Source organism: Fundulus heteroclitus, unplaced genomic scaffold, assembly GCF_011125445.2.
Source record: "Fundulus heteroclitus isolate FHET01 unplaced genomic scaffold, MU-UCD_Fhet_4.1 scaffold_64, whole genome shotgun sequence".
In the NCBI taxonomy this organism is placed as follows: domain Eukaryota; kingdom Metazoa; phylum Chordata; class Actinopteri; order Cyprinodontiformes; family Fundulidae; genus Fundulus; species Fundulus heteroclitus.
This window is the reverse complement of record NW_023397077.1, coordinates 1,284,742-1,297,448: the sequence shown is the minus strand read 5'-3', so window position 1 is coordinate 1,297,448 and position 12,707 is coordinate 1,284,742. Positions and strand designations below refer to the sequence as shown.

Here is a 12,707-nt window from a genome sequence, read left to right as displayed (position 1 = left end):
CGCTAGTATGCTTTTAGTCTGTATCCCCTTTTTCCCCCTTTTTTAACTGTTAACTGTAATATTGTGTTTATTAAAAGAAAAGAAAATAGCAGAAGGTTTCTGTTTCTTGAAAAAACGGATCGATGGTGCAAGGCAGCAGTTTCGTGACGTTGCGTTCAGAAACGGAAATAATGACTTTGACAGACTGTCTCAGTTTAAATGATCCAGAAGTTACTCCGCTGTGTTTGTGGCTCTAAATAATCTTACAGGTGATGATGGGTCCTGATTATTTTTTTTCCGCTGTCAATTCAAGGATGTTGAATTGACAGAGAACATCTTTTCTCCTTCTCTACTGCATGTATCTTCTTCATAGGGAACTTACAAACATGCAACTTACAAATAAACTTACTATCAACTATACTTATTTGGCACACCTAATTTTTATTTTTGGCTATGCCACTGAGGACTGCCTTTCAGCACCTGGAGGTGGGTGTAGCCAATTTCCCCTATAGGTTATAGCTTAATGCAATGCTCAAAATCTAAAGTGGTATATTGGCCAGTCATCATCATTGGCAAGGCAATATTTGATCTCTGAAACCGTGTTTCCTCCTAATTCTTCCTCCAAGGTCCTCCAGTACTGTCAATGCATCCACCGCGCAGCATTACGCACAAGTATATTTGACCATTTATAACAATTAAAGTTATTGGCTCTCACCTTGTCACAGTAATTTTGTAATCTATGGTACTGTAATGCCGGTTCAAACGTGACAAACTGCATTTCCCATGATGCAATGTGGTCAAAATGGCCACCAACTCCCATCATGCAACACGGCCCAAAAATGGCAGCCGATCGAGATAAGGTTGCTAGGGTGATGGCTATAAAACCCAGCAACAGACCGAAATCTTCCTTCTTTTTGGCATTCCGTCGGTCAGGGAAGGCACGCAGCTGCTACTCCAACACCCCCTCCCCCCCCCCCCCCCCACGCCACGTGCTCGATAACTCTTTGCTGGACCGAAGATTAACGACGCAATTCCATTCCCTGCTCTGCTGATATAGAACAGGAGGTCGACTTAAAGAAGTACTTTTGATTTCCCTTTGATCAAAGACTGAGAGCCGCTTTATCTCCCAGTGATCTAAAGAGGACCCCACTTTTGTTTGACCAAAGAAAGCGACTATAAGCCCGGAGGAAGAGACAAAGGAATTTCCCCTCCCTCTGGTCCTCACTGCCGCCCGCTCCTGCCTGCATCTGGGTCGTCAAGACGCCTTCAGGACGCCGCGTTACTCGGAGGGCTCACGGACCCAGCCGGGACAGCCCTGATTCACAAGTAAACGGGGTTTTCCCCCCTTTTATTTCTTTTTTACCCACAGGGGTGGTTCAGAAGTGCCTGGGCAGGTGAAGGAACTTAGCAAATGCTTTTTACTCCAAGGCAGAGTGTTTTTAACCGTTGAATATCTTTCTATGTGTGTGTTATAAGAATTATTATTCTGAAGTCACTATGGCCTCACACCACTCGGACATAGGACGCCTGGAGACATGATGTCTGTGTATAAGTTCCACTGTTTGCCGAGTGCAAGGCTGAATACTGCGTAGAATGATTATTGTCTATGATAGACTGTCTTTGTTATGTCTCAAACCAAGGCCACGGTGCAGTATTAGGGGAAGCCCGAAAAGCGAGGCAGGCGGAGACAGGGCAGACGCAGACTGCAGCGGAACCGTGGGGTGTGATTACTTTCCAACTATGTAAATCTCTGCTCTGTTTCTCAATAAAAGTGCTGGAATGTCATTACCACCGTCTCGTCATTTAGTAAAGATGGGAACTCAGTTACTATTGTTTAGAATTCCACCCAAAACTCCCATAACAGTGTGTGCATGCCTTTTTTTATAAACGATTTTTGCTGTTTGATTTGTGGTGCGTAAAGACCCCGCCGTGGGTCCTTCTGTAACTCTTTTTTCATCTTCTTCCATCTTTCCCTCTCTCTCTCTCTGCTGTCCTTATCAGCGGAGGCGATCTTTTGTTTGAAACTTAGTTTGCGTTTTTTCTTTAAACTCACCAGTTAGCCGTGCCCTCTCGAAGCGAGGTAGTACCCCATCAGCGTAAGCCTGGTTACGTCATTGGGACTTCCCCTCATGCATCACACAAGGGTGCAGAGCATACGTCATCATAGTCGTCATCTTGGGAGAGTGTTGAGTAACTGACTGTCGTTAGCTCAGCTGAACTAAGATTTGCTACCTCTCATTTTAATCCATTGTTTTTTTTTATTTTATTTCCACATATATATTTTGCATGTTTAGTTTAGTAGTGAGTAAGAGTTCCAAGGTTGTTGAATCAGAGAATTACTGTAACAGGGAATTACGTTTGGTTTAATAAACAACAACTGCGGAATAGAAATTGTTTTGTGTTCATTCCAATTCACAGTTGCATGATTATACAGAATTCAGAGCTACCTCCTATCGGAGTTAACATCTGATATTAACACAGAGACATTATCATTGGATTGGTGATAAGGAATAAGGATTTAAACTCTAATTGCAGTTATATTGGGGTTCTCATAGTCTGCCGGATAAGCCTCTTTGGTTAAAATCCGACCAGATCATTTATTCCAGCATAAAAGAGTTCATAACAGCTAATTAATTAATGCATTAGTAGTGTAAATCATTACAAGCTTCTAGCTAACATCACCACCATTTGAACTATATTTTGTTATAGCTAAATTTTGAGTTGAATGACTTATTATTTAAATTATAATACCAAATTATAGTTAATAATGATAATAATAAGCATATTCAAACAGCTTCTGGCATAACAGCACACATCATCCTGGTAATCATTGTGGAGATGAATATGATGGTGGAAACCCTGACCAATTGTTGTGCGGACTTTTATTTAAGATTGAAGTTGACTTATGGGTATTTCATTTATTTATTTGCGAGTTCCTGTTGTATAGTTATGTGTCACTAGTGCATGCATGACTAACACTGCAATTCTGAACGCTTATGATAAAACTGATCTATGTCTGGTATGGAGTGAAATTGAATTTCTGAGAAGAATCATTAAGCAGTCTGGCTGTAATTCACCACTTCACCATCTGCATGGCCAATTTCCCCCCATCTCCAAAATGAGTTTACGCCTGGGCTACAGTTACTGTGAGGACCGCACATTTTCCCGTCAAGTTTTTAAAAAATAGATGCCAACTTTTTCGTGGAAAGTGGCATACGCAAGCTTTATAAATGAGACCCAAGGGCATTTGTTTCGTCCTGGCCGTGGAACACTCGATCAGCTCTACACCCTCAGCAGGATCCTGGAGGGTGCATGGGAGTTTGTCCAACCAGTCTACATGTGTTTTGTAGATCTGGAGAGGCACCAAACTTTCCGTGATTGATCATCATCAGGTCTTCTACAATTTCCAATGATCAAATGATGACATAATTTAGGCCACGCCCCCTGACAACAGAAAGTGTCATGTTTTGCTGTAAACGGTCGCTATGTTACCCCTCTGAGCTAATCAACATGAAACTGTGTCCATAGACAGAAGACATGTTGGTGTGTTGTGCATTCCAGCCCCAAGTGGATTCGATAGAGCAGGGGGGCGTGGCGGCGTGGCATATTCACCTCAAACACTGCGTTTGGCTACGTTTGGCTCTGAATTACACAGTTTTGGGTCGAACTGCTTAAAACTCATTTGGATGCATCCTTATCCACCCCCAACAGGAATCCACAACAAACTTTAGTGAGCGGGACTTAGTTTCTCTATCTCTATCAATCACACATATTATCACGTTACATCATCATAAGAAGTTATTGTAAGTTGCTCATCAGATCTATTCAGTCTTCCAGATACTGTAGGGTAACATTGGACTAATGTGCACTCACTGTGTAAAAAAGGATGCCAATGACAAAATTAACCAGAGAAATGCCTCACTTGTCATCATGGAAAGAAGGAAAATATATAATAACATAATATAAATTTTGATTTACTCAGTCATTTGTAAAAAGTATTTTATTTACCTAATTTCCTAATTTTCGATCATATTTTCTTTAAAATCGCAGACTTTTGCTATTTTTCATGTAAATCCTTGGTGACGCTTCATAGCGAAGCCGGTGAGGCCGCAGCGAGCTTGGCCTCCCCTGGGATTGCGCAATCCCATGTTAACTGCGCTGACTTCCATTCTGTGAATGCATCTTCCTGTCACTATATCATAAATTCAATTGTTCAAACAGTTATGAACTGATTTTCCACAATTTTATATATGTGGATTACAAATTGTGTTTTGGTCATCAAACTGTGTGCAGATAACATGTTTTTGTGCTGCTGGCCGATCATAAACAGCAAAGAACTGGTTGTAGGTGAGGCCGGCAGTTCCTTGGCCGCTAGGCAGGGGGCGCTCAAGGGGCACCGCTCGTGATCCCCAAATAATAGAGTCAAAACAAGTTATTGATGTTTTATTAGCGAGTTTTGGTAAACAAGTAAAGCACTAAAAGGACTCTAAACATCCAGCTGGAACAGGACTGATGAAGGAAGGCTTTCCTCCCTGGCAGTGAGCTCCACTGAGACTGAGAGACTTTTAAAACTGAAGAAGATAAAGAGAACCTTTACCGGAAAATGATGATATTTTTGTTCAGAAAGAGCGCCACAGGGACTTAAATTATAAGTAGAGGTAAGACAGCGATACTTATTCATGTTTTGTTTTTGTGATAAAATGTGCGTAATGTGGGTTATAGTTTTAGAATGTGTTACAAATGCAGAAATCCATCATAACTCATAAACTGTTACCAATCAAATGACAATTTTTTTTCATCAAAGAACCAATATTTTTCCATGTATCTTGGTGAATTTATTTGGCTCAATCAGTTTCCTTCAGCACTTTGCAACGAGTCTACTCTGTAGAGTGTATATATTAGTAAATCTGACTCTGATGACGTCAGTGCCTCACCAGCTATGAACTCTACCGCACGTACGTCACTGACTACAACCACCACCACCACCATATTTTACATCAGACACCGGAGCAGATGAGGGGCCTGCTGTTGGGAACATGTCAGTCAGTTTGACACATTTCGCAGCATCCGTTTGAAGAACTCGTTTCTTTTTTTCGTGCAGTTTCTCTGCGCCTCCCTTGCGTTTCTTATCCATTACTACTGTGAACACCGCTGCACAAAGTTCCACATGGAGCGTGAAGGTGTTTTTCTGCTTTATGATTGGCCTAGCCCTATAGACTGTCAGGAATGATAACCAATGGGCTGCAGTAGCCTGTGGTAAGGGCCGGATGATCGGAACAGACTCTTGCGCTGCTGATTTTATTTTTCTTCAGGCATTATGCAAATATAACGAGGCAGATATATAAAATAATAATAATAATAATAATAATAGTAATAATAATAATAATACATATTATTAATATACATGTCGGGTCTGCTGGCCCAAACAGCACGTCGGCCCACCGGGAAAATGCCCGGTACACCCGATTACCAGTCCATGCCTGCATGTCATCTAAAGGCAGTTTACAATGTCAAAATCAATCAGATTATACATATTAAGTCAGATTATCCAGATTGGTAAAAGGAATTCCTATATAAGGGAACCAGTTGATTGCATCAAAGTCGTAACAAGCAGCATTCACTCCTGGGGAACCGTAGAGCCACAGGGAGAGTCTTCTGCATTGTCCATGGCTTTGCTGCAATCCCTCATACTGAGCAAGCATGAAGCGACAGTGGAAAGAAAAACTCCCCATTAACGGGAAGGAAAAACCTCCAGCAGAACCGGGCTCAGTAAGAACGGTCATCTGCCTCGACCGACTGGGGTTACAGAAGACAGAGCAGAGACACAACAAGAGAGACAAAAAAGCACAGAAGCACACATTGATCCAGTAATCTGTTTTACATTAGATGGTAATAACAGGTGATCTGTCTTCCCTGGATGATGTCACAGTTAACAGAACGACAGACCAGGTGTACTTACTATGAAGAAAAAATAGAAAAAACAAAAAGTTAAAAGCTGAAATGACAACAGTCATGCAAAATTGAAGAAAAATAGACCCTGATGTCCTCCAGCAGCCTAAGCCTATAGCAGCATAACTATAGAGGTAGCTCAGGGTAACATGAACCACTCTAACTATAAGCTTTGTCAAAAAGGAAAGTCCCAAGAGCCAGCTTCTAGTGGAGGAGTTCAAGTATCTTGGGGTCTTGTTCACAAATGAGGGGAAGATGGAGCGGGAGATCGACAGGCGGATTGGTGCAGCATCTGCTGTGAAGCGGGCGCTGTACCGGTCCGTTGTGGTGAAGAGCGAGCTGGGAACGCCTTGGGATTCCTCCTGAGGAGCTGGCACAAGTGGCTGGGGAGAGGGACATCTGGGCCTCCCTACTGAAGCTGCTACCCCCGCAACCCGACCCTGGATAAGAGAAAGATGATGAATAGATGGATGGAAAAAGGAAAGTTTTAAGATTAGTCTTAAAAGTAGACAGGGTGTCTGCCTCACGGAACAAAAGTGGGAGTTGTTTCAACAGGAAAGAGCCTGATAACTAAAGGATCTGCCTCCCATTCTACTTTTAGAGCCAGTCTGAGAGTGAAGTGCTCTGTTATGAATTACGAAAGTTGGTACACAACATACACATGTGGAATATTGCTAAAGTGTTACTTTAGCAATATTCCAATGCGGTACCGCGCACGTGACATCACCGTCTCAAGAGCAACGCCCCTTTTGCCGCTTAGGTAGGGCATACAGGAGAGAACGCATACAGGAGAGAACACACGGATAACGGATATGACCGACTTTACAGCCGTTAAACTTTCCCAAGACGATGTCCCAGGCACACGGATTACTGGTCGCACTGTCGAAGAACACACCAACCTTCAGCTCAAACGATGGCTTGAGGTTCGATGGCTTAAAAAGACTGGAAAACTGGCCGAGTTGATGAACGGTAAGCTTTGTTTTTTTTTCCTGCGCGGCGATCATGGCAGCGTCGGCCGTTTTTTTTTTTTTTGTTGTTGTTTGCAATCACCGTCCAGGAATGGGTATATGTTTAATGTTTGTCTCATTTGAAATGTTTTTGAGTAAGCTATCCTGGTAGCAGGCTATCATGTTAGCGCCTGCTACCATGATAGCCTATATGCGATCATGGTAGCAGGCGCTACTTTATTAACATGTCGGCCACCAAAATACTCTTACCTTGACTTGATGTTGCTGGAATTGGGTCAGGATGTTCTTCGGTTGTGCCCTTTCCTCCGACAAAATGCTTGCTACATATGTACGTGAATTTGGTAACTTTTTCCGGGTTGAACTGTTGTGTAGGCCGACCGCCCCGGTGGTTCCAAGCGTACACATTTCTCCTTGGCAGTCTTGAAGAAAACATCCTTCATATGCGGCCGATCAGCGTACCTCGAGTCGCTGTTGCCCGTTCCATAGCAACAATGTTTAAAAACCATGGTCTTAGATTTGGAAAAAGCAGTCGTTTACCGAGTAAAACCAAGGCTAACGCACGTCTCTTTTAAAGCGAAACAGCGGCGGCTTTCCGGAGTTTGCCCCACTGCGTACCACGTGATGTGACGTCATTGTGACGTTGTGTTTCTAAAAATAGCTCGCGCGCGGTACCCCATTGCTAAAGTGTTACTTTTACATTATTACTTTTGGGTGTGTATCCACCAATTTAGATCTCAAACTTTCATAAAAGCTTTCCTATTGCAAGAAACAAAACCCTTAAACATATGAAATAACAATTAACTTTAAATAACTAAAAAGGTTTTGTTAACTTTTCACATTGAGCTGGATTAACAGCTAGTAAGATACCTTTAATTAAATTGATATACTAATGTTTAAACCATCATTGTCAAACCTATGGCCTGCGGGCCGAATCCGGCCCGCCCAACGATTTAGTCCGGCCTGATGGCCAAATGCATTATCATTATTCAACGGCTGTATCTCCTCGCTGCATCGACCGATCTGCACCAGATTTTTTGTGAGTCGTGGGGGAGCGCTGCCGAACACGTTTGTGTGAATCGGCCAGTGGACGGGCGGGCAAAATGCGTGACAGCATCTGCGGTGGCAGGCGGCCGGCGGTGCGCAAATCCCAGCAGTGGCCAATAGGCCAGAGCGGCGCTTGGCTGCGAGGGCCGATCATCACCGCTTGCGGTTTCAATTTCCTTTGTTTCTCGTTTAATAATCAACTTAATGTTCAAACTAAATGTAATGTGAATTGTAAATGAAGGGAAAGCATCGAAATGAGCTCAGCATTCAAGTGCAATGTATCAATGAATTTTTCTAAAATCAGATTTATTGCATCATCATGCACTGATTGCTTGTGAATGGATTTGACCCACCTTCATACTGGTGCTACAATGTGCTGAAGCAAATGCAGTTACTTGAGGAAATGTCTACTAATGTTCAAATCAGTGAAAATGCAGCAAGGTTTGAAAGAGACAAAATATGTATTACATTTATTGCTGCAGCTCCAAATCATTGGTAATCAACTAAATCTTATGTATAGATCAGTTGTTGCAAACACATTATCTGTGACACCCAGGTTATGCTCTGAAATCAGGTCCACACAAACACTGAAGACATCTTCATCACATGGAAAGTCTTTGAAAACAGTTTTCCAAGCAGGTTTCAACCTGGTTCAGATCTCTGCTGTACAGGTAGTCTCTGGTTCCATACACCTGAGGTACTGTGAACATGATGTATGGACGCCCATGAGAACTTTGTGCGCTGGATGTATCCTGTGGTTGTTCCAAGCTGAAGCAACCTCAATTAGTTCTTTCTAGGAGAACAAAAAAGCATCTATCTGAAAACAGGCAAATAAACAACAAGCACTATCCAGACATGCAATCTGTTGTATAGTTAAAACATGCTACATATTTAGTACCATACAGAGAAAAGAAGTCTTTGTATTAAAATCACTTGATAATATTAATGAATGCTATAAAAAGTATAGGTGAGATAGATCAGAGCAGTTCAAAGCAAGCTCACCTGTATTATGTTGAGAAAACAGAACTGAATCAGGGCTTTGTCCAAGAAGTTGTCTGACAAGTGTCCATCTGCTTTCAGATTGTCATAGAGGTTCATCCAGAACAGAACAAATTCACTTCGCAGGATCAGCCACCATCTTTCAATTTGCTGATTTCCAGTGCTTAGACCAAATATTATATTTGCTCTTTCAGTTTGATTTTCTGTAAAATGCAAAAATCTTTGTATATCAGCCACATGAACATTTTCTGTCCCTAAATTCAGTCTCAGTCTTTCAGGACAACCCTCGGCTTTAATCACAGCATCAATGACTGACTTTTGGATCATTATTTGTTTTGTTTGCCTCAAGCCATATAAGTCTTTTAGGAAAACTGACAATGCAGCCGCTAATTCCAATTCCAAATGGTTTGAGCTTATCATAACCATCCATATGTCAAACGTAGTTCGGGCCACAACTATGAAAAACTCGTCTCAGCAGTCGATTTCTGGACCTTAGGTCAACTCCTTCACCATCTAGTAAGTTTAGAAGAACTCAAACTATTTCCCTGTCCGTTTCAAGACTCCATCCATAGATATCCATGACATTGTCCAGATGTTTCAAGTTGCTGTTGGATGAATGCTGCCACAACACTAACATCAATTTTGTTCTTTCAGCGGCAAAGTTTCTTCTTACTAAGAATCCTTTCCAATGTCCTCTTGCTTAGAATAACCCCATGAACCTCGGCAAGCAAAGCAAGGATTTCATCATTTGTTAAACCACGTCGGAAATGACATTGAATCTCAATTATGACTTTCAAAGTTATGACTTTGTATCTCATGGTAATGACTTTGAATCTCATAATTATGACTTTGTATCTCATGATTATGACTTTCTATGTGGCATTTTTTTTTTACTTTCATGTGGCGAAACGGGCATAATTTTTGTTGTTTAATCGTCAGTTTTTAGATTTCTTTATCATTTTTGCAGCAACAACAGCTTTATAAAATCTAAATTGCATAATAAAAATAAAATAGCTAATAAGACGCATATAACTGTAAGCTGTTCAGGGGACACAGCCAGCTTGGTAAAAACTCAGTAGCTAACTTAAAGAAATGAACTAGATGAATGCACAAAAACACAAACATGTAGGAGTTTGGTCGCGTTTTCTGTGCAGCGTGTTGCTGTCAGTCTGGCCTGTTAATTCATCAGATCACAGAGGTGCGCTTTCCCTGTTTCACTCCGCTGTGCCAGAAAAATACCCCAAACTGTGCAGTCAGCGATCTGCTTCATAAGGGGAATGCATCCGTCTGCTCTAATCTTTGGCAGACCTCCCCCAACAGAGCCACAGCCACCCCGATTTAAGCATACTTTGCATTTGACGAATTCCTAACGCAAGCAAAACCAAATGAGGTTTGTAGTTTCAATCTGCAGGCAGCGCTCCGGCTTGGACTCCCGGATCCGTGCAGCTTCCGCTGCAGCTGAAAACTACGTCTTGACCGGGATCGTCGCTATCACAGGTTCGTGCGGCGTTTCACATATTTGTAGCAATGATGTAACATTGATGCAGGCTGTTGTACAACACAAACCAGGCTCATCTGGTTTTTTTTTTATTATTATTCTTGAATACTAACAGCAATTGATCTGGCGCTGCCGTTATGACTCACTGCGGCTCATTTAGACGTGAAAGGCGGGCATGAATTACGTAGTCAGCCAGATGCTTCTCGGCCTTTTTGGCTAAGCGCAGGTTTAAGCAACACACGGACAAGCGTCCGTGTGTTGTGGAAGGAAAATTGCTTATGCTGATGGGAGGTGGTTTTAGTAGTAAGAAGTCCTTCTGCAGAGCAGACGGTGGGTAGGCTTAAAGCCACAGAAAGAACTGATTAATAGCTTCACACTGTAAACGCCCTGATACTATATCTGCAGTCTGCTTTCTCTCAGCTAGTAAAAAAAGTACTATAGAAAACAAGGAAAAGGGTCAAATTAGTCTTCCATTCTCTAAACCACTGAGATTAGACTTTGGCCAAGTCTAATCTCAGTGATCGCTGTGTGACACACACACACTGTAGCTGTGTCTCAATTCTGATGCTGCGTCCTTTTTTTTATTATTGCAAAAAAGAACATACAAGAACAATATAGAACAATAGTAATTACAAACCGATACAATATCAAAGGGCTTTACAGAACAGAGCAATTATCTTACAGTGTCAAAATCAAGTCTGTACTCGAGGGTTGCAATTCTTTAAGGGCAGTTATGATTTGAATGGCTTTAGCATTTGAACTGAATTTTAAGGATTCTATATAGATATTAATAGAAGATAATAAAATCTGGAAATTAGGTTTTTGTTGTAAATATTTGGAGGTGTGTGTATGATATTTACCATAAATAAATAAAAAATTAACAACATATAAGGATTCTGTTTTGACAAGTTGACATTTCTCCATCCCAAACAAAACATCCTTATTTGTTAAAGTAATATTGAGATTTCTTTTATGAAAAAAAAGTGACATATCTCTCCAAAATATTTTTGTATAATTACAATCCCAAAAAAGATGAATAAGCTTTTCTTCATTATTTTTACAAAAAGTACACATTGGGTCCAAATCCCATTTATATCTTTTTATCAAAAATGCAGTAACAGGATAAACATTATGAATAATTTTATAAGAAATTTCTCTTACTTTGTTGTTTATTAAGTATTTTTTAAGGAGCAACCAAGTCCACTTCCAATTTATATTTTCAAAAGTGTTAGACCAATAAAATACACAAGCTGGTGAAAAAACAACATCTTGTAATATAATATTTCTTAATCTTTTGTTGGTTGTTTTCTTACTTATAAAAGGACAATCGTAATCAATATAAATGGAGTTTGGATCAAAATTTGGAATTGAGTGAATTTGATGTGTAGGGAAAGATGATAAAAGCTTTAATGATCCACTGGGGATTGCGTCAAACACAACAGCATATTCTTTAGGGGTAACAGGAAATTGGAAAAGTAACATAAAGTCAGAATAAGACAATAAATGACCATTTGGATTTAGTAATTGGCTTACAAGTAATATCATACCATTTTCTGTAAAAGATTGTCTAATTTTTGTATTTAATGTCTTCATTATTCCAGATATAATATTTATGAGGAGAAAAGTTGTGTTTGTACAAAAGTGACCAGCTTAACAGCATTTGTTTATGAAATGTAGATAATTTTAAGGGTATTTTGGGTATACTGTAATTGCATCTGAGAAGAAAGGGTAATCCTCCAATTTTGTCAAAGTTGTAAATGGGAATAGCATTCCATATAGATGTTGGGTTTTTTTAGAAAATTTTCAAATATTTAATTTTGAATTAATTGTTTAAAGATGTGAAGTCAAGGGCTTCAATTCCTCCTTTTTCAACTTTGTTCATTAGAATATTTTTCTTGATGAGATGGTATTTCTTTTTCCATATAAAGTTAAAGTTTATTTTATTAATGTTGGTACTGATCTGTTTGGGAACATCAAGAGCAAGGGCTGGATAAACAAGTCTAGATAAACCATCAGCTTTGACTAATAATGAGCGACCTAAAAGAGAAAGATCTCTCTGGAGCCATAGATTAAATCTTTGTTCAACTATTTTAATTATGGGGTTAAAATTTTCAATTGATCTTATATTTTGATCTTTAATTATTGTGATTCCAAGATATTTAACTTTGTCTTTTATAGGAGGGTTGAGGAATGTGCCTTTTAAATCAGATTTAATGGAAAGTATTTCACATTTGCTTAGATTTAGAGTCAAACCAGAAGCTTTGGAGAAG

The 12,707-nt window shown here is 40.3% G+C and overlaps 1 protein-coding gene across 2 annotated transcripts in view; it reads left to right on the top strand.

The window, feature by feature from the left end:
- Positions 1–10,139: 10,139 nt before the first annotated feature.
- syk (spleen tyrosine kinase) overlaps positions 10,140–12,707 on the top strand; it is a 150,345-nt gene continuing 147,777 nt past the window's right edge. For both annotated transcript variants that reach the window (XM_036133575.1, XM_036133574.1), the window contains exon 1: positions 10,140–10,436. The gene's annotated coding sequence lies outside the window, so the exon portion shown is untranslated. The remainder of the gene's footprint in view (positions 10,437–12,707) is intronic.